This window comes from Canis aureus, chromosome 27 (genome assembly GCF_053574225.1).
Source record: "Canis aureus isolate CA01 chromosome 27, VMU_Caureus_v.1.0, whole genome shotgun sequence".
Classification (NCBI taxonomy): Eukaryota; Metazoa; Chordata; class Mammalia; order Carnivora; family Canidae; genus Canis; species Canis aureus.
The window spans coordinates 42060231-42082334 of NC_135637.1; the positions used below are offsets into that span (position 1 = coordinate 42060231).

A 22104-nucleotide genomic window follows, 5' to 3' on the forward strand; every position below is an offset into this window, starting at 1 on the left:
CAGCTTAAGATTCATAAATTTCAAATGCTTCTTCACATCAAATCCCCTTTGGAAATGGCCAAGCCCTGATGGGTTATTTTTAGACTTTGTCTCAGTCTGAACCATCACTGTGCAAGACTTTTTCAAAGTCTAGACAAAATTCAGAGAAACTGACTGAGGAATTTAGATTCTTTCCCACAACATGTACTCTAAGGATCCCAGATTTGGAGAAATGTTTCATAAGATAGTAAGAAAATTAGGTGTTAAAAAATATCACAGGAAAAAATGCATTCAGGATAATGCCAGAGTTCCTGAGACATCCTAAATTTTATGGAAAATCAGAAGTATATAGGAATTCCATCTGGAGTAGAGAAAATAGTTTAAAGTCTACCCCAAAGATTTTTCTGTGAAAATAAATTAGACTTTCATCCAGTCCTAACAGAAATGGTGAGTCCACTGGGAATTTGAAGAAAAGACTCTTTAACATCTTTAGAAAAGAGTAGGGAGTAGATCTTGAAAGAGATGGAACCTGGGCTTTCTCTCCTGCCTTGTCATGAGGAGACTGAAGCCATGGTGAGGGTGTGCAAAACACAGGGGACCTGGAATGGGACGGCGCCACTGATAGACAGATCTCCAGGGCCTCCCTGAACACTTTGATGCAGCTTTAAACAAAAGCAGAACTTGACTCAGAATAAATAGCCTTACAAATAAAACAACTAGGTATTTCCACCCAATTCATCAAGCACCAGAGGAGGAAGCCTCCTTAATAAAGACATTGTAGATAGTATAAACACAAAAAAATACTTTAAAAAAGACAGTTATCCTATACTAGCTGTAAAAATAAAGGAAAACGAAGAGGATGTAATTAGCTAAGTTGGTGCTGGCTGGAGGGCTAATTACATACTTGATTCCCCATTCTATTCTAAAGTCAAAATGAAAGATTATCTAAATAATAAAAGCCAATTTTGAAGTTTTTGATTGGCTCAGACACAGAGATTTAACTCACAAACCCTGCTGCACTCAGACACGTCTGCCTCAGAGTTGACAAAGGATTTTGAATGGATATCTGCAAAGACCCACAGACACTCCCCCTTCTACCCTCAGACCTTTAAAATTACTTCCTCCCTTATGACCACACATCTATTCATTCAATGGGTAGAGACTGTACTATGAAAATGGAATTACCCATTTAAATGCTTTCCAGAGGACCTTTCTCTGGAGTTCCCTTGAGATCATCTATTCATAATCAGAGGAGACCTAATTTGGACAATGGCTTACTAGTAGCTTTCTGTCTAAACCAAGCCCAAATTGAGTTGCTCCAGAAGGCTTCTAGTATTTATGGCAAAAGATAAGCTAGTGATACTCCAGAATGATTGAAGAAGGACCCATTGCTTTCTGAATGACCCATCGAAATCTCTCTCTACATTGACCCCTACCATCGAAAGCAAAAGGAGGACAAAAGCCAGCAGTTATGGATGCATCTAGAAGGTATTATGTTCAGTGAAATAACTCAGAGAAAGAAAGACAAATAGCATATGCTTTCATTTATATGTATAATTAAAACACAAAATAAAGGGACAGAAAACAACAACAGAAAAACCAAACAGACTCTTAAATCAAGAGAACAAACGTGGTTGCCAGATGGGAGGTGGGTGGAAGAACAGGTGAAATGGGTGATGGAGATTAACTTCTAGTTACAAAACATGTAAGTCATGGGGATGAAAAGTACAGCATAGAGAATATAGTCAATAATATTGCAATAACTTTGGTGACAGGTAGTTACTAGACTTATCATGGTGATCTTTTCGTAATGCACATAGGTGTCAAGTCACTATGCTGTACACCTGAAGTTAAAATAATATTTATGTCAAGTATTTGTCAAAAAAGTAAACTGCAGAAAAAGCCTAATAGAGAAAGAATTCAATATACCTTGCACCAGTTCTTGAAACAATCTTCCCCCATTCAATAAATCTAATGGACTGGGGTGCCCATTTGTTCAAGACTTTGGGATCATGAATAAAACATTCATTTTTATTTCTCCATGGCCAACAAATCTTGTATTATTTTGATTGCCATGCCACCTGAGGTCATACATTTTTTCATTCTAAATCCACATTCTGTTTTCCTATTGTCCCTTTAGATCAAGAAAGTAAACACTTGTTAGTCTTTCCCTGGGAAAATCAATAATATACCTTCACAATTTTAGCCCAGAGCACCCTCCTACTCTTGACAGGTCCTCAGCCAGAACTGAAGGACCGTGAATCTCTCCGTGATTGTACCCTTATCCAATATGCAGGCAAAGTTTGGATATATTCTAAATGAAGGCAAAAGCTTTGAGACTGGCTCTACTATTCATAGCTGAAAAGCATATAAAGTTTCCAAAGAAATATTACAATTTCGTTAGAAGAAAATGTACAGTCTAGGAAATAATTGATCCGGGGGAATACATATGCCACTCTTAAGACACTACAAACCTCTGGAACTTTTCTAGGACTGTTGATGGACACTGAAGTTGTTAACCTACCCTGTCTCTTGTGTACAATGCTACAATAAATACGGAAATGCAATTTTTTAAGGGCTTTGTAAAAAAGAAGTTTTTTTGGGATCTCATAGGTTACGTCATGCAATAATAGGTTCCCAACATTTCTGAAAATTCCCCACCTACAAGATTTAATTTAGTCTTGATAACTGAACCTCTTACCTGGATTTCTAACATAATCCGTGTGTGTGTGTGTGTGTGTGCGCGCGCGCGCGCGCACGTGCCTATGCCAATGCATGTGATCTAAAGTTAACTGTATGGCCTTCCTAATTATCTTGATTTTTTTTTCTAACCAATTTGTTAGATGGGTGACCTGCACGATCCATTGGTGTTCTGACTTCACCTTGGCAGAACCTTTGAAACACAATTATTTACTACAACCTTTCCCTACAGTTAGTGGCAAAAGCCTACGGCTGCACAATGCTTGATGCTTGATGTTTGTTTTTGTTTCCTTTTTCTGAAAATGTGTATTTCTCAGCAGGCAGGTTTTCTTTCTATGAACTTTCATGAATTCTCCTCTTTCTACCCATCACTGAGACATTGAAAATCTTGCTACTCTACTCCCCTTTAAGAAGAGGAATTCCATGATTATCCCTGTCTATCCAAATCTGACTTTGCTTTGACTAATCTGGGATAAAATCGCCCCGGTGGCAGAATGACTCCCATTAACCTGAGTCTGTCAATTAGCACGTTCAGAGAGAGGATACAGGTGTCTCTTTGGAATAGCCCAAATTTGACCTTAGCAGAAATTAAAAGCAATCAATAGCTTAATGAATTTCTTAAGAAGGTGGATGTCATAAAGGTGGAATCTCATAAAAAAAGTTCATGTATAATTCTGATTAGTTTTCTTCCGTCTTTAAACCACGCCATGGCTCAGAATTGGTCAAAGTCACTGGGCAGTAACAATAAGGACAAAGAACTCATCATCATCTGACAATTCTGTAATCCTGGGCAGGTGATGCTTCCAAACAGAGCAGTCCTAGAAATAACATCAATTGCTCAGGAAAAGGAAGCACTTCAGAAGAATGTTCTACTCATATTCTTACATATATTTCTAATGTCTTTTATGTTACTAAGAGATAATTTTTAAACATTAAAAACAAAATTCGATTATTTGGCTAATAGCATCTGCCATTTTAAGCCGGATATTCTTGGCACCTGGGTTAGAATGTAAAATAATCTGATCGTAATTTTCTTTTGGCATCTATCGTACTTCAGCATTCACGTGTTTATCTCCGTGGTCTTAAATGTTCCTATGTGGCCATGGCGTCATATATGATCCAACAAATGAACAGAAAAGTGTCAAAAGAACAGAAAAATCTAAGATACATGGGATAGAAATGTCCCATGCCCAAAACCTGATATGCAATCATGATCCTTCAAACAGCAGTGTGGATCTTGACTGATCCTTTATCCAGATGAGAGTTGTTTATCCCCCACCTTAGGATGAACCACAAGAGAAGTGTGAGAAATATGAGAACATCGATGTCAACATGACCTAATTTGTTGGTAATTAGTTTTGATTCAAAAACAAAACAAAACAAAAATTCCATGGGAAGATAAGATCATAATTCAATAAAGTACTATTTCCCTCGGGAAATATCCAAAGATCAATATTTTTTTGGAGACAGCACTCTGCTCATCTGAATAAATAGCTTCTTTATCAAACAACAGTTTAATTATCAAGGCCTCCTGACCATATTCACCACTTAAATATTATATCATGAAATTAGCCCAGTCTCAGCTACTGAGATCATCATCATCACCTGAGCTGAAACCAAGAGTCAGATGCTCAACCAACTCTTCCACCCAGACACCGGAGATGTTGTTGGTAAACTTTCCTTTACTTCTATTGCAGAAACTTCCAATACATGCAGATTATCTTAGCACAGTATTTTCTTCAAAGTAAACACAAACAACTGCTATTTTATTTCTATTATTTTCACTGCTAGCATCATGGTATATCTCTATCTTTTACTGTTGTGGGAAAATGTGAGAAAAAAATAACCTGTGTATATTCTGTTCACTAAATCTATGGTGTTCGTCTCTTCTATATATTGTTCCAAAGACTCACCCCACACCGTTACTTCCTTTTCGATTATTTTCTCATATGCTACTTTACATAAGCTTAACTGTTTTCATCTGCTTCTTCATTCCATTTCTTTTTTCTTTTAATTTTCACTATCTATAACACAGATTGCATGAGAGATTTACATTCTAAAACAAGAATAAAGCTGAGCACAGGACCTGACACATTTTAAGTTCTCAGTAACGGTCCTCATTATTTTGCAGCTGTTCCTGTGAGGCTAAAGGATAATGTATTTAAAGCTCCTAGAAGGTACTCTCTTAAAAATAGCTATTAATCTTGTTATTGAGCCCTACTGGGCCAACGGCCTCTGTGTAAATGAAACCACTTGCGGAGGTCAGGTTTTCAAAACATTTCACAAAATTCCAATGATATATCCTCAGTAAGAACAAGTCATAGCTCTTAAAATGCCAAGTACGAGGCAATGAGTATATGCTTGTGTATGTGGTCTAATTATTACTCTGAAGATAAATTACAGAGACTGTATTTTCTGAATCCCTTTTAGAGTATGAAATATAAAAACTAAAATTTTATTTCCCACCAAAAGCCCTTAGTGACCAAGCAAACATCAATTTGGTCCAACAGTGAATGTCCTCGAAGACCACTGATGAGAAATGCCACTTTCTATGTACTTATTTTATTTTATTTTTTAAATTTATTCATGAGAGAGAGAGAGACAAAGGCAGAGGGAGAAGCAGGCTCCCTGCAGGGAGCCTGATGTGGGACCCGATCCAGGACCCCGGGATCATGACATGAGCCAAAGGCAGACACACTTAACCACTGAGCCAACCAGGCATCCCTCTATGTACATATTTTAATGATGAGGTTTTCTTGAAAACAAAACAAGCGTGTTTTAGACAGAATTAGTTTCTGGCTTTAGAGATGACTGGTTTAAATGAGAATTATGTTCCTGTTGCAATAAGTTTACTCAACAACTTAATTTGTCTTAAAAGGGGAAAAAGGGCATTTACTCTCTCCTCTCATGCTGTTACAACAAAGTAAGTTAATTCTATAAGTAAATTTTGTCACACTATACAATGCTACATGTGTGATATTATTTATGTCAAAATGTCCATTGAAAAAAGAAATCCATTTATGTGACCTGGTATGTTGTTGCCTTTAAATAAGTGCATTACTCGGGGATCCCTGGGTGGCTTATCGGTTTAGTGCCTGCCTTTGGTCCAGGGTGTGGTCCTGGGATCTGGGATCGAGTCCCGTGTCGGGCTCCCGGCATGAGGCCTGCTTCTCCCTCTGCCTATGTCTCTGCTCCCCAACCATGTCTATCATGAATAAATAATAAAATCTAAATAAATAAATAAATAAATAAATAAATAAATAAATAAATAGTGCATTACTAAAAAAAATAAATAAGTGCATTACTATATTTGAGCTAGAAATCAATTGCCTGGAGCTTTCAGAATTTGGGCTGAGTCATCACATAACAGTTATGGAAGTGACCTCTGGGCCTTTGCTCTGGTTCCTCTGCAAACAGTCCTCATGTCTGCTCATAAAGTATTTTTTAATTTTTTTAATTTTTATTTTTTATAAAGTATTTTTTGCACATGATGACCTGAGGATTAATCCACATCAGAAAACAATTTAATTAGTGTAATAATTTTCTCTCCAAATTCTTAAGTCTGATTATTTTTTTTTCTATTCCTTGGCTTAGATGGGGATTTCTTAAAGTGAGTGTTCTTGAGTGTTTTAGATGATACTTTGCAAAGTATACAGATATGTGAAATCATTGCATAATATGAAAATATTTCCCTATTGATGGATGTGTAGGTGGTTTCCAATTTTTCACTAAAACAATGCTGCAAAGAATACTTTTTCATATGTTATAGTCTGTGATGATATATAAGATTCTTAGCGTTGGGTTCTTAAAAAATATATATATATAGGTATAAATGTTTTACAATCTTCCAAATAGCCCTCCCAAAAGGATGCACATATTTACTTTTTCACAAATCATGTGTGAAGTTATCATCTATATTCTCATAGTTCTCATAAATAGAAACATCTCTTTGCTTTATAGTTTTCACTTTTTTCTGCTATGAAGAAAATGTGTTCTTATTGCTAGAAAAGAATATGCTTTGCATACGTGTCTTAAACGTGTACATGTTATGATACTGATAAAATCATCCTTCTCTCTTTTATCCCCCAAATCATCAAGGGATGTTGTATTTTAAAAGGATCGATTCACATGAGCTTCCATTAAAAACCTTAGATGGCTCACCTGTGTTCCTGCCAGCTAGTTACTATAATGGAGAATAAGTCCATTACCCTCCGCACAGTGAATTCAAACAGGTTACTGCTAGAATTGCTTTCTCCCTCACTGACGATGTGAGCACGGTAAATGAACTTAAATGGCTACAAGTAAGAAGATGGAAGTAAATAGCCTACGACAAGCCAAGATTTATGAAAGAAGAAATAAAAACACTTAAAAATCTTACTGAAAACTGGGGATCCCTGGGTGGCTCAGCGGTTTAATGCCTGCCTTCGGCCCAGGGTGTGATCCTGGGGTCCTGGGATTGAGTCCCACTCCTGACACGGAGCCTGCTTCTCCCTCTGCCTGTGTCTCTGCCTGTCTCTCTCTCTGTGTCTCTCATGAATAAATAAATAAAATCTTAAAAAATATATATATGTATGAGGATATACACACATGCATACATGTAACATATACAGTTTTATATAAATATAAATCTCTACATATAACTCTCAAAATATATATAAAATATATAATTCATCTACTACATACATGTAATAGATGCATAACTATATGTGTAATATGTATATGCATGCATACGCATATGTGTGCATACACACACGTATACACACAGAGAATTAACTGAATGATTTCAGGATAAAAACAATACAAGGCCTTTTTCAGTTCCGGTAGGTCAGTATCCTCCTCACTGATCTATATGAAGTTGTTTATGCGAATTGCAGAAAAGTGATACTTAGAACCCCAAAGGTAAGTTTGGATCCAGGCTTTTTAAAGAACAATATGGAAGAGTGTAATTTGTGTATTCATTTATTCCTGTATCAGAGAGAAGAGATTAATGAATTAGGTCTCTGTGGATTCAGAAACTCATTTTTGAGCTTGAAGCTGTTTACTAAAATTAACAAACGATATGGGAAAGAAAAAACATGTGCTACCAAGATGGATTTAAATAAGGCAATTTACATTTTAGTTCCCAGTCTGATCCCTCTTTTATCACTGGGATACATCTTTAAATGAAAACACAAACACTTTTTTAAACCCATATTATGGCCCAGGGTTTCAAGAGAGTCCAGTTTCCGCCAAGGCCCCCGTGCTGGAGGCAGGCTCATGGACCCACTGTCTTCTGGCCCAGGCTGCTTCAGCTTTCCGACCACTTCTATCCTGGTGGGTTTGCCATTGAACAAGATTACACCACGTGTAATAGCAGCAGCATCTGCGTCCGCCAGGTGTCACTGCCAGCAGATCCAAATGCAAAGCCACTTGGAGGACGGTGTTACTTTTTCAGCCAAAGAAAATACTCAGGCCAAGGAGACATTAGGCTGCCTGACAGCCCAAGTTGTCTTCTGAGTTGGCAACAGAGCACCAGATTACTGCAATAGTGTAGACAAAGTCTCAGACAAATTTCTCTAGAAATCACTGTAGGCAGGTGTCTTTCCATCCCTGGAATGTAGCTGTATTGGCAATACGTCTGGAAAGACAGAGGGGCAGCTCCCAGAGCCCGGGACAGTGCCTGCCACACTGGGCCTCCAGTCTGGGATTTGAGCACGTGGTGCCAGGAGCCACCTCCTGTTCTGGCTCTGAGCGTGGCAGCGTCAAAATCAGCACAGCTCTCCCAGAGCCAAACACTCTACAAACTCAACCATCACCCTGAGACATTAAAAGTATGAGAGCCTTTTGTTTCTCTGGTCAGTGTTGAGGGAAAACACATGGTTGCCTAGTTACTTAATAGGAAAATAAAATAAAACAAATAAAAGCAAAGCAAAACAAATGAAAAACCCCAAGAGAGGCTTCACTGGCTTATTCTCGAGAGCACGGAGAGTTAATGGCACAGAGAGCACAGGAGTACTGTAGCCTAAATTCTTAATTAATTAATGCTGACTCACTCCTCATAAAACACTCACAGTAATTTTTATAGATTTATTATTTTTCCACATGCTGTTGAAGCCAACAGCATTATCACCAAACTCTTAAAGCCTGCTAAGTTTGTATCTATTCATTCCAAATGGTTGTTTTGTTTTGTTTTTTAAGATTTATTTCTTTATTTGAAAGAGAGTAAAAAAAAAAATAAAAATAATAAATAAATAAATAAATAAATAAATAAATAAATAAGAGAGTGAGCATGAGCAAGGGGAGAGGGAGAGGGAGAGAGAGAGAGCCTCAAGCAGACTCCCATTGACCACAGAGCCTGACATTGGACTTGATCCCATGACCCTGAGATCATGACCTGAGCCAAAACCCAGAGCCAGTCGCTTAACCGACTGAGCCATTCAGACACCCCCCAAATGGTTTTATATCTGAAAAGACCCCTAACAGAGATCAAATTGAGTCATACTTTTTTTTTTTTTTTTTCATCTGAAAGAACTAGAATACCCACCTTAAGGTAACAGAGAAGGATTCAAAGTATGGCTAAATAATAATTGTGGTAACATTGGCACAACCTTTACATTAACCGAATTGTATTACAATTGCGCCATCTTAAAAATAGCTAAAGACAACTTTTTTGAAAGCTATTTCTACGTTTACCTTTAGTGTAACAGATGGAGCCTATTTTGAGTAAAATGTTTTGACTAAAATGATAATGAGCTTTACCTTATGATAATTATTTTTTTAAAGAAGATTTTATTTATTCATGAGAGAGACAATGAGAGAGGCAGAGACACAGGCAGAGGAAGAATCAGGCTCCCTGCGGGGAGCCCTATGTGGAACTCTATCTCGGGACGCCAGGGCTGAAGGCAGTTGCTCAACTTCTGAGCCACCTGGGTGTCTTGTGATAATTATTAAAATAAAATAACTATAATCCAACTTACCCCTGATACTTAGCAGTTCCATTTGCATACTGAGGTTGTGACACCCAATGTGAAATTAGGAGGCCAATCTTTTGATTCGATTATTTATTTACCAAGAAATCCAGATATCAGGGCACCTCGGTGACTCAATGGTTGAGCATCTACCTTTGGCTCAAGTCATGATCCCACGGTCCTGGGATCGAGTCCTACATTGGGCTCCCCACAGGGAGTCTGCTTCTCCCTCTTCCTGTGACTCTGCCTCTCTCTGAATGTCTCCCATGAATAAATATATAAATTCTTTTAAAAAAAGAAATCCAGATGTCAATATAACCTAGGAGATGAATATTCAGTACACCTTAGGGCAAGATTAGCAAATATCCCATTAGTTACCTCATTGATAAACTGGGAACACATTTCTATCTCTTTAGGTTGTTATGAAGAATAAGTTAAGAACACGTATGGAAAGACCGTGACATAGAACCAAGTACAAGGGAAACACCGCACACCCAGTGTTTATGTCACACTAGTACACATGCTGGTTATTAATACATATTTTCAAAAAAATAATAATACATATTTTCAAAAATGTGGATGTTGCATGTTAACAGACATGCCACATATTTGGAAGAAAAAACTACACAAATGCCAGAGAAAAAACACATACTCCCTCATCAATGCTGTCACAATAAAGGATACTCTGAACAGAAAAACTTGAGATATCTATTCCTCTAACACAAGTGGATGTACTAGGCTGGCAAAATTGCAAAAACCCAAACTATCGTCAGCATTAAACTCAGTTTACTCACTCTGATTCCAATTGCTGTTTGTGAGTTGAAATTTCACTTCCAGTTTGCATGTTCCGACAGGGAGAAGATGTGTCACCTAATAGATTCAAACACTCCAGCCCTTTGTCCCTCGTGTTTCTCACTAGAAGTAACAAACAGTCCTGTTGTCACAGGGCTCGGTCTAGAGAGGGTTTGGCCAGTGTGAGCCCATCGTCGTCCAGCCACTCCAGGGATGCAGATGGAAATTCCAGGTCTAGATCTGAGGATCAGCTCTGGCACATGCTTTCCCCAGCCCAGGGCTTCTGTTCATCGAGGCCTGGCCTGGACACCCTCTCTAGGAAGCAGCCACCGTCACGGCCTGGACACCCTCTCTAGGAAGCAGCCACCGTCACACCCAATCTCTCTCTCTCTCTCTCCAATTGTTCTGAGTCTAGAGGTTGAAAAAATGTTTAACAGGAACTGAGCATCAGGATGGACATACTGGAGATTTCTAGACGATGACGATGATGGTGATGATTGGTGATGGTAAAACGGAAGAGCACGCTGGCTGGGAAGGGGCACGATGCTACTTTCTGGAAGAATGAAAGCATTTTATTCCTTGTCTGAAGTAGTATTTTCATGGGTGTATGCAATTGCCGAAACTCACGACATCGAAAGCTTAACTTCCTTGTGTTTTATTCATGTAAATTGTAACTCAGTAGGTTCATTCAGGAGAAATCTCTACAGTACGTCTTATGCATAAATAACATGGTTTGTGAAAATCTAAATAAAAGCCATGTCATTTGTGGCATAATTGTTCTTACTAAAAATAGCACTTTTGAAAAAAGCCGTTGAATTTTATTGTGTGATGCTCATTTCATGTTTTTATCAGTGGTTTTAATTCTTCCAAACCATTATTAAGTGGTCATATTTTAATTATCATAAAACCAAAGGATAATTTGTCTTTTCAAAGGGCAAGTCTTAAACATCCTACAGTAGCATAAGGCCTTGTATCTACGCTCAAGCACTCTGTGGTCTATAATCAAGGACTATAATGTTGAAACTGATATTTCACTGTTGCAGAATTTCCTAATTACTCCCCCCAGAAAAGATCTTTATACTTTACTTATACATATAGTTCTAGAGGCGATAATAAGGAAACCAAAGTGGGTTAAGATGTGTAAGTAATTTGATTAAGATGTCAAGAGGCAACCAACAGAGCTTGGAGAGTTGTAGAGTTGTGCCATGGAAGGCACTCCCGCTGCGCTATCTCCTCTCACAGAAAGAGAAGCCTGCGTCCTGCATGGTTCCTACATCTGCTGAAACAACTCTGAGCGACTCTGGGTTGTTAAAATTATCTCTGTGACACATGCTTATGTGAACACATAGCACACTTGGATGACATAGAGCCTTGTGCCCACTTAGAAAGCTAAATTATAGCAGGGAGTCTGTTTCTCTCTCTGCCCTGCCCATGTTCTCTCTCTCTCTCTCTCTCTCCCCCCCCCCAAGTAAATAAATAAAATCCTAAATAAAAAAAGAAATCTAAATTATATATCACAGGGAGATGACTAATTTGTACACAGGTTGATACACAAGATGCTGTGTTACAATTTTTTATTATTATTATTTTTTTTTATTTATTTATGATAGTCACACAGAGAGAGAGAGGCAGAGACACAGGCAGAGGGAGAAGCAGGCTCCATGAACCGGGAGCCCGACGTAGGATTTGATCCCAGGTCTCCAGGATCGTGCCCTGGGCCAAAGGCAGGCGCTAAACCGCTGTCCCATCCAGGGATCCCCTGTGTTACAATTTAAACACATATTTTCAAAACTCAGCTTTTTAAAAATTTTCCTTTCTCTCTCAACCCTTGGCTTCAGCCATTTCGCTGGTAATTTAAACACAACTCCCACTTTCCGTCTCAGTCTAGCCCTTGCTACTTCCTTTGCCTAAAAAGCTTTCCGTCCTTGTCAAAAATAGCCCATCATCCACACTGTCAGGTCTTACCTTCCTTTTTTTTTTTTTGTAGTTTCAAGGTTTTATTTAAATTCCAGTTAGATAACATAAAGTGTAATATTAGTTTCAGGTATACAGTACAGTGATTCCACACTTCCAGCAGGTGCTCTCCTTCATCCCCATCACCTAGTTCACCATCCTTCCACCCATGCCCCCTCTGGCGACCACCAATGTGTTCTCTAGAGTTAATAGTCTGCTTTATGGTTTACTACTTTTCCCCCCATGTTCATTTGTTTTCTTTCTTAATTCCACATTTGAGTGAAACACATGGTATTTGTCTTTCTCCAAATTATTTTGCTTAGCGTGATACTCTAGTTCCATCCACATCATTTCAAGTGGTAAGATTTCTTTCTTTCTTTCTTTCTTTCTTTCTTTCTTTCTTTCTTTCTTTCTTCCTTCCTTCCTTCCTTCCTTCCTTCCTTCCTTCCTTCCTTCCTTCTTTCTTTCTTCTTTCTTTCTTTCTTTCTTTCTTTCTTTCTTTCTTTCTTTCTTTCTTTCTTCCTTCCTTCCTTCCTTCCTTCCTTCCTTCCTTCCTTCCTTCCTTCTTTCCTTCTCTCTCTCTCTCTCTTTTTATGGCTGAGTAATTTCTGTTGTCTCTATATACCACATCTTCTTTATCCATCCATTTAAGGACATTTGGGCACTTTCCATAATTTGGCTATTTTTGATAATGCTGCTACAAACATTGGGGTGCAGGTGCCCCTTTTTGTACACTATATTTTTGTATTTGTTGGGTAAATACCTAGTAATACAGTTGCTGGATCGTAGGGTAGTTCTTTTTTAAACTTTTTGAGGAAGCCCCATATTATTTTCCACAGTGGCTGCACCATGGCATTCTCACCAACAGTGCACGAGGGTTCCCCTTTCTCCACATCCCCACCAACACCTGTTGTTTCTTGTGTTACTGATTTTAGCCATTCTGACAGGTGTCAGGTGATATCTCATTGTGGTTTTGATTTGTATTTCTCTGCTGATGAGTGATGTTAAGCAGTTTTCAATTTATCTGTTGACCATCTGGATGTCTTCTTTGGAAAAATGTCTATTCATGCTTTCTGCCCATTTCTAAACTGGATTATTCATTTTTTCAGTGTGGAGTTTGATAAGTTCTTCATAGATTTTGGATATAGCCCTTTATCAGATATGTCATTTGCAAATATCTTCTCCCATTCTTAAGTTTGCCTTTTAGTTTTTTTTGTTTGTTTGTTTGTTTTTGTTTTTTTTTTTTTTTTGCCTTTTAGTTTTGTTGATTGTTCCCTTCAGTGTGCAGAAGAATTTGGTCTTGATGATGTCCCAATAGTTCACTTTTGCTTTTGCTTCCTTTGTCTCAGGAGACAAGTCTCATAAGAAGTTGCTTCAGCCAAGGTTAAAGTGCTTGCTGCCTGTGTTCTCCTCTACAATTTTGATGGTTTCAGGTCTCACATTTAGGTTTTTCATCCATTTTGTGGGTCCATTTCTGGCTTCTCTATTCTGTTTCATTGATCTATGTGTCTGTTTTTGTGCCAGGACCCTATTGTCTTGATGACTATGACTCTATAATATAACTTGAAAACTGGGATTGTGATGCTTCCAGCTTTGATTTTCCTTTTAAAGACTCTTTTGTCTATTCAGGGTCTTTTGTCTATTCAGGGTCCATACAAATTTTAGGATTTTTTGTTCTAGCTCTGTGAAAAACGCTGGTGGTATTTTGATAGGATTACATCCAATGTGTGCATTGCTTTTGATAGTATAGACATATTAACAATGTTCTTCCAACCCATGGAAAGTTTTTCTATTTTTTTGTGCCTTCAATTTCATATATATATATATATATATATATAGAGAGAGAGAGAGAGAGAGAGAGAGAGTTCAGAGAGAGTTCAGAGTATAGACCTTTACCTCTTTGGTTAGGTTTATTCCAAGGTATCTTACGGTTTTTGGTGCCATTGTAAATGGGATTAGTTCCTTGATTTCTCTTTCCAGTGTTTTATTATTGGTGTTTAGCAACGCAACAGATTTCTGTACATTGATTTTATATCCTGCAACTTACTGAATTCATATATCAGTTCTAGCAATTTTTTTGGTGGACATTTTTGGGTATCCTACATAGAGTATCATTCCTCAACATCATAAAGGCCATATACAAAAGATCCACAGCTAATAACATCTCCAATGAGGAAAACCTGAAAGCTTTTCCTTTATGATCAGGAACAAGACAGGGATGTTCCCTCTCATAATTGTTATCCCATGTAATACTGGAAGTCCCAGCCTCAGCAATCAGAGAACAAACAGAATTAAAAGGCATCCAGATTGGCAAAGAAGAAATCAAACTTTCACTATTTGCAGATGGCATGTTCCCCTCCTCCTTTTAAATTTTATACTATATAACACTGCCTCACATAATATTTTCAAAAGGTAGAATTTTAGACCTATAAATTTAGTAAAAGTCTTCAACTTAAAGCACGTTTTGTTTACTTATTTTTATTAGGATATTGTTAGTAAATAGTGAAGTGCATTGATTTTAAATATTATCGGTTTACAGTTTTGACAAATGTGCACACCTGTGAAACTAACCTCACTGGAAAGATATAGAGCATATCCATCATCCCAGAAGGTCCCCTCATGCTCTTGGGTCAATAGCTCCCCGACTCACAGAGACATGCCACTCATCTGACTGATTTCCTCTTAGATAATTCCACCTGTTGTAAAACTTCATACAAATGGAATTTAGTTTGTTCAGTGCATTATGTTTATGTTACATGTATGTTTTTTTAGTACTATTTTCAATTTTAATTCAAACGATCTAGAAAAGCAAATGTGATGTTTTTAAACTGATGATTATCATACTAAACTATATAACTCAGCTGTTAGTGCAGAATTAAAATCTGCATAAACTTCATGAAACATTTAAAACAGTTTGCCTCTTGTAATTTTATATTTTGTAATACATCATTTCTTTTATCTTCATGTGGGACTCAGATTTGAAATCTGGGTTTCAAAGAATAACCTGTAAACAGATTACTCTAACATAATTTTAAATTTATTTTTAAAAAGATAAAATAAATAAATAGATTTTTAACTTTGACATAGTCATGATGTTTATAGAAAACAATTAATTTTAGCATATCTTAACCTGTGTGTGTATCTTGTACATGTGTATACATACACACACGTATGAAGTTCAGTTGAATAATATGTATGTCTCAAAATTTTTACATTAAAATATATATACAAAAATACCAAAAAACAAAAATTATATTGTGAAGAAAAACTATACAACGATATTCATGCATGATAGGCCATTCAGTTATCTGTGGTTTTTAATCTCATTTTCATTTGATCTTGCTTGATGGTCATGAAAATTTTCATTTGTCAATTTTCAAAAGAAAATCTTATGTCACAAAAGTCCCTAAAATCAACATTTCTTGAATATTTGTAAAAGAACGGAGGTATTTATTTCTCCAAAACATTACTATCAATAGCACACAAGGATGATTATTATTGTAATTGATTTACTTTAAAGTGTTCCATTCCAGGAAGCAGATTTTGGGGAAGTTGGAACTGGGGTAGATGATTATGTCAAGATAAATTTTTAGTGTAGTGTTTACAAAAGGAAATACAGCATTGGGTTTTGGGAATTTCCAGACTAAATTAGAAGCCAACATGAGGTCTATAGGTCTCACTGCAATGATTTCTACTCACTGGAGCCAACAAGATGCTAGTGACCCTGGAATAAGAAATCTTAAAAAAAAAGTAAGGAGAGAGTTAGGCCCTGAGATAATTTATCACACACTAGAGCCTTTTAGTGTTTCTAGCTGAAGACATTAAGATACATACAAATCTTGCTATCAAATTTCTTGTAGTTGGTGGCCTCAATTCGAACCAGGAGTCTAACACTTGGGATTGGAGATGAAAGCCCAGCAAAACTAGTCTCTCATGAACAATAGAATCTCTTTACCAATTAAAAAAGGGTCTCTTTATGCCTATGTGGGTACCTCGGTATCCCAGGAAAGGGGAATGGTGTGAGAAGTTAAATCCATAGACACAATGGAGCAATTGCAAGTAGCAATGAGTAGTGCTGCATGCAGCCATATCAGAGCCTGAGGCCAAAGGAAACATATGTGTTTCCATGTACATGTTTAATGTGACATTTAATGGTTATTTTTTGAGGACATTAATGGCTGAAAAAAATAATGAAAATTGCAAAATAGGGTATTAAAACATAAAATATTATTTTTTAAGATTTTTATTTATTTGACAGAGAGAAAGCAAGCATGAGTGGAGTGAGGGGCAAAGGAAGTGAGAGAAGTAGATTCCCTGCTGAGCAGGTGACCCAACACGGGGCTCGATCCCAGGACCCTGAGATCACGACCTGAGCCAAAGGCAGATGCTTAACTCACTGAATCACCCAGCCACCTCTACAATATTATTTTTAAGATAAAGTATTATTCTATTCCACAGTATGAATATATTATAATTTTACTTTCCTGGCTTTCATGAAAGAAAACTCATCAGTACTATTTTCAAAATGTGTGCCTCTGCTTATCTCATTTTCAATTGAGAGAACTACTATGTTTGACAATTTCTCTTGACCAAGATCTTAAATAACTATTAACTTCAATGCATTGATCCTTGTTTAATATTTTGATAATCTATTTCTTGTAGGATTTTACATCCCTTTTTAAAAGTTTTAAATATCACATTAAAATATCACTTATCTTGGTTATTGAATTTCACTAGCATCCCTTACATTTGTCTCCTGAAGTAAGGGTCTCACTGGTCTCCTCCCAATCCCAGCCATGGTTTGGACGTTTGATCATGGCTTGTGGGTGCCTATGGTAGAGATGGAGGGTATTGGAATAAAATCAAGGAACGGAGAGCCTAATGTTCTCATTACCTGTGAAGATGGTAAAGGTACCACCAGGATGAAGGGAGAGTTTGAGGTCAAGAACATGACCTTTGAACTAGAACTCTGAATGAGGGGCCAGTATTGGGAAGTTGACAGGTGCAGGTACCCAGAGATGAGGGGACGTGGGGTTGAAAAAAGCAAGGATTTTTGCAGGTGGATAGAGGACCTGGATGCCAGGTTGACCTCCTGCCTCTGAGAAAGATAATAATCAGAGTTTGAAAGAGCTGCAGAGAAATGTTTCCCTGAGGGAAAGTACAACTACAGTAAATACAATGGGTTTTCTGTTAAATATGTCAGTGTCTGATAAATGCCATCATTACAAGCAATGCAGAGGATTAATACACTACCTTCACAATACCTTCATTAAAATCCAATTATAACACCTGGAAAGGCAACGTACTACCCATTAGCATGTACAGGTTTAGTGAGCTAGATTCAACTAAAAAAAAAAAAAAATCTTGAAATGGGAAATCGTGGAAGCTCTGAAAAATTAGCTTTTCAGAGGCTGAGAAAGAAATTGGGATTCATGAATGGCCAGGTGCAATGAGGTGGGATAGGCTTTGTACGAATGGGAAGGGATAGTTTAACTACATGCCTGCTTCAGATTTTTCACATTTTCCTAGGTCTGCCTCAAAAATTGCTGTAGTATTACCTCAGAGAGACATTCTTATGCTCTGGACCCATGTACCAATTTTAAAAATCAAAGGTCTGAAAGTTTCCAGAGTGAATAATGGCAGACTTGGGAGCAGATAGGAAAACCGGGTGTGAGCTGAAGAACAGTGGTTAAGGATAAAGGGGTTGGGATGACGTAGAGCTGGTCTCAGGCGGTTCTGAAACCTATTACTTGGGGGGAATTTGTACAAGTTACTTCCATTCCTAAAACTTCTCTCAGTGATTGATGAATCATTGCTGCATAGTAATACTGTTTAGGTTCATTATAAGAATTAAATGAGGGCAGCCCAGGTGGCTCAGCAGCTTAGCACCACCTTCAGCTCAGGGTGTGATCCTGGAGACCCCGGATCGACTCCCATGTCGGCTCCCCACAGGGAGCCTGCTTCTCTGCCTCTCTCTCTCTGTGTGTCTCTCATGAATAAATAAATAAAATCTTTAAAAAAATAAGAATTAAATGAGCTAATGTCATGTCTGCCATCTAGGAAGGAGTAATATATGCATTCATTTACTGTCAATTATTCATTGAGTAACTACTACATGTTAAAATAAAGGTTAAACACGCCAAGCCAAAACTTGCTCTTTTGGCATTGACAGTTTACCAGCTATTAGCTCTAATTAGTAATAGTATTAGTAACATCATACAGGGAGAATCCCAAAGAGCGGACTCTATCTTATAGTTTATCTTCCAGAAACAGAAGACCAGCATTAATCCTAATCTCTGCAGAGTAGATGAAAGGATTCATTTTGCTACTTTAAGAAATTTCCAAATGAAGTAAATGGAAAGGGGAGCAAAATGAGGGGAATATAAAAGAAAGTTCAGTCCTGCTGCAAATACTTCACCTTGTCAAGTTTTCTTTCACCATGAATATGCTGGGCACCTGGGTGGCTCAGTGGTTGAGCGTCTGCCTTTGGCTCGGGTCAGGATCCTGGGATCGAATCCCACATCTGGCTCCCCGCAGGGACCCTGCTTCTCCCTCTGCCTATGTCTCTGCCTCTCTCCCTCTCTGTGTCTCTCATGCATAAGTAAATAAAATCTGTAAAAATATATATGAATATGCTTAGAGGTTACACATTCTGCCTATGGAAACATATCAAATGTTTTGGGGACGAGGACAGTGATCACAGTAGGCACACCCAAATGGAATCCATTCTGCTGCTGATTCAAGTATTATTACAGAGAGTTCTACTTCCTTTATAACATAATAGATTAATGAGTTTAACCCTCTGGTCTGTAGGAAATGTTCTAAAAATTCAGTGGAAAAAAAAAAAAAAACAAGTTAGAACAGATAAACAGGGAAGTAAAAGAGAAAAAGAAGTGATCACTTTATTGTAACGCTCACATTTCCTGCACATGGGATTAGATCCAACCAAGTTAGAAGAGGCAGGTAAAAATGCAACTCCAGTGCTAGTTTTGTGCTCTAGAAGAAATCACATACCTTTTCCAAGTTTTAATTTTCTATTTAATCCTACTACTTGTTTTATATATATATATATATATATATAAAAACAAAACACTGATATATAAAAATATATATAAAAAGTAGAATGTGAGGTTGTAAGTATAATCTTTGATTCGATATATATATATATACACATTTATATGTGTATGAAATTATATATATAAATAATTTCCCCCAACTTTAGAAAGATTGAAAATTGAGGATCCTGACCCATATTCTTGCCAAATGTCCTCTCAAAAGAAATCTTGACTCACACACTCCAAATTTAAGAATTTGCATTAAAAAAGAATATGCTCTCGCTTTAATTATCTTGATTTCTTTCAAGATTTTAATGAAACCTGTTTAAAATGAGTGCTGAGCTGAATCTACAAGTTAGGTTTCTTCTCTCTTCTATCATCAAACACACAGATTTAGAAGGAAAAGGAAAGAAGTGTAGGTAATGATGTAGGAAAAGATATTAGGTTTGAAGCCAATGGCCATGAAAGAATTCTTCAGATGTCTTTGGTACAAAAGAAGGTGATTTTACTAAAGCATGAGGACAGGACATGTGGGGAGAAAGAGCTGCCCTGGGGTCATGAGGTGGCCCATTATATACTTTCAAGTTGGGAGAGTGTTAGGGAGAGCATAAGTCTCTAAGGAATTTTGGAAGCAAGGTATCAAGAACCTTCAGGTGGGTTCTATTGTTGCAGGAAGGTCATTTATTACCATCTAATAAAACCTGAGTCATGAGACCCTTCAGGTGTATATCAGTGGGTCATGTGCGTGGGGGATGATCGCCAACACATTTCCTTAGAGAAATTCTAAAGGAATTTTTATATGTTAAAGTAGATTTACAGGATCCTAGAGATTGGGCTAGGATTGCCTGTAGCCCTCAGCAAAGTGTCCACACAGAGGCAGCTGAGCCTGTAGAGGAAGGTCCCTCTGCCTATTTCAAGGACGTGTCAGTGGGCTGTAGGCAGTAAAGGACATTTCATAATTTCTCTTCTGCCTTTGTTTCCCACATCAGGTAACAGTAATTTGATGCTCATAAAGATGCAGTAGTTAGTACTAATATCTTCTCTATAAAACAAAGCATGTAATTTGGATATTACCAGTTGCGCCATTTCCCTGCAGGCGATTTCTGATTCCTGAGCCATTTGCTCAAAAGTAGGTTTTAGTTCTTAGCACCTCATAGGGAATTTCTCTAAATTAAATACAAAGGCATGGGGCAGCCTGGGTGGTTCAGTTTAGCGCCACCTTCAGCCCAGGGCATGATCCTGGAGACCCAGTATTGAGTCCCATGTTGGCCTCCCTGCAGGGAGCCTGCTTCTCCCTCTGTCTGTGTCTCTGCCTCTTTCTCTGTGTCTCTCATGAATAAATAAATAAAATCTTTTAAAAAATTACAAAGGCATGTACATACCCTGTAAACAATTACAGATACTTCACTAATGTCTAGGTCAGTATCTGGGTCACAGCATCTGTCAGGTGGCCTTCTCTTTACAGCATTCTCTGACTCCATACTGCCCTAACCACATGTTACTCTGGTCTAGGATCCAAGGATGGAAACAGGGTCCTGCTAACAGTAGCTTCATGTATGTGTGGTATCATCCTTTTTAGTGGTGCCTACCTATAGACAGATCCTTACCAAATAGGTAATTTCTTTATTAAAATCATCTAAATTTCCCTGTTTTGTTATTTAATTTCTTTCTTTTTTTTAAATTTTCATTTATTTATGATAGTCATACAGAGAGAGAGCGAGAGGCAGAGACACAGGCAGAGGGAGAAGCAGGCTCCATGCAGGGAGCCCGATGTGGAACTCAGTCCCAGGTCTCCAGGGTCATGCCCTGGGCTGCAGGCAGACGCCCAACCGCTGAGCCACCCAGGTGCCCAAGATCTAAAATTCTAAGTAACTTGGTTATATTTATTTTACTTATCTTCTTTTGCTGAAGTAGAATTGCTTTTCCATTTGTTTGAAATGAAATGTCAACGTAACTATACCTTTTAGGCAGTTTTTTTGGTATAAAACTTTCTGTTAAATATAATACTTTCTGTTGGCTCCTGTGGATATTATTGATTTAAAATGCATTATATAAACTGGCCATGAACATAAGTACACTATAATGAAAGGATGTGTTGCTAGTAGCTATCTGATGCTCTTTAATTTTTTGAAACAAAAGTCTATCACCTCTCTTCATGAGTTAGAACTACAGAACATATGGTTTGGGTACCAAATGGCCCAGTTCTTATAAAAATCATAATTGGTTACTTGGATTCCTCTTTTGGTTAGGCACTAGGTTTAAAGCCGGAACTTGAGGAAATGAATATTGAGCTAGTACAAAAATATTGGACAGGTGGCATCTTCCTTCAAAGGTGAGATTATGTCCTACAGATGATAATCGGTCCCTTAAACTTGTGGGAAGTGAAAAGAAAGATGAATAAAGCCTCCCACTGCCATGCTTCAGGGCAAGGCCTTCTTGGTGTATCATCTATCTTACATTTGTTTGAGGAATAATCTTTGTTAATGTCATGAAGTTATCAAAGAGAAGAATTATAACATGATTTGTAGGTTATCACAGTGCTTTTCCTATGATTTTTCAAGGAGAGAGAATTCAATTAGACTCATCAATCTCAGAAAATGTCACATCCAGATACTTAAAAAAAAAAAAAAAAACTTAGAATCTGATCAAAACATTATGGTCCACATCATTCTAAAAAA

The 22104-nt window shown here is 37.5% G+C and overlaps 1 protein-coding gene across 2 annotated transcripts in view; it reads right to left on the bottom strand.

Moving 5' to 3' along the window:
* PCDH15 (protocadherin related 15) overlaps window positions 1-22104 on the bottom strand; it is an 869139-nt gene that overhangs the window by 648302 nt on the left and 198733 nt on the right. The window lies entirely within an intron of this gene.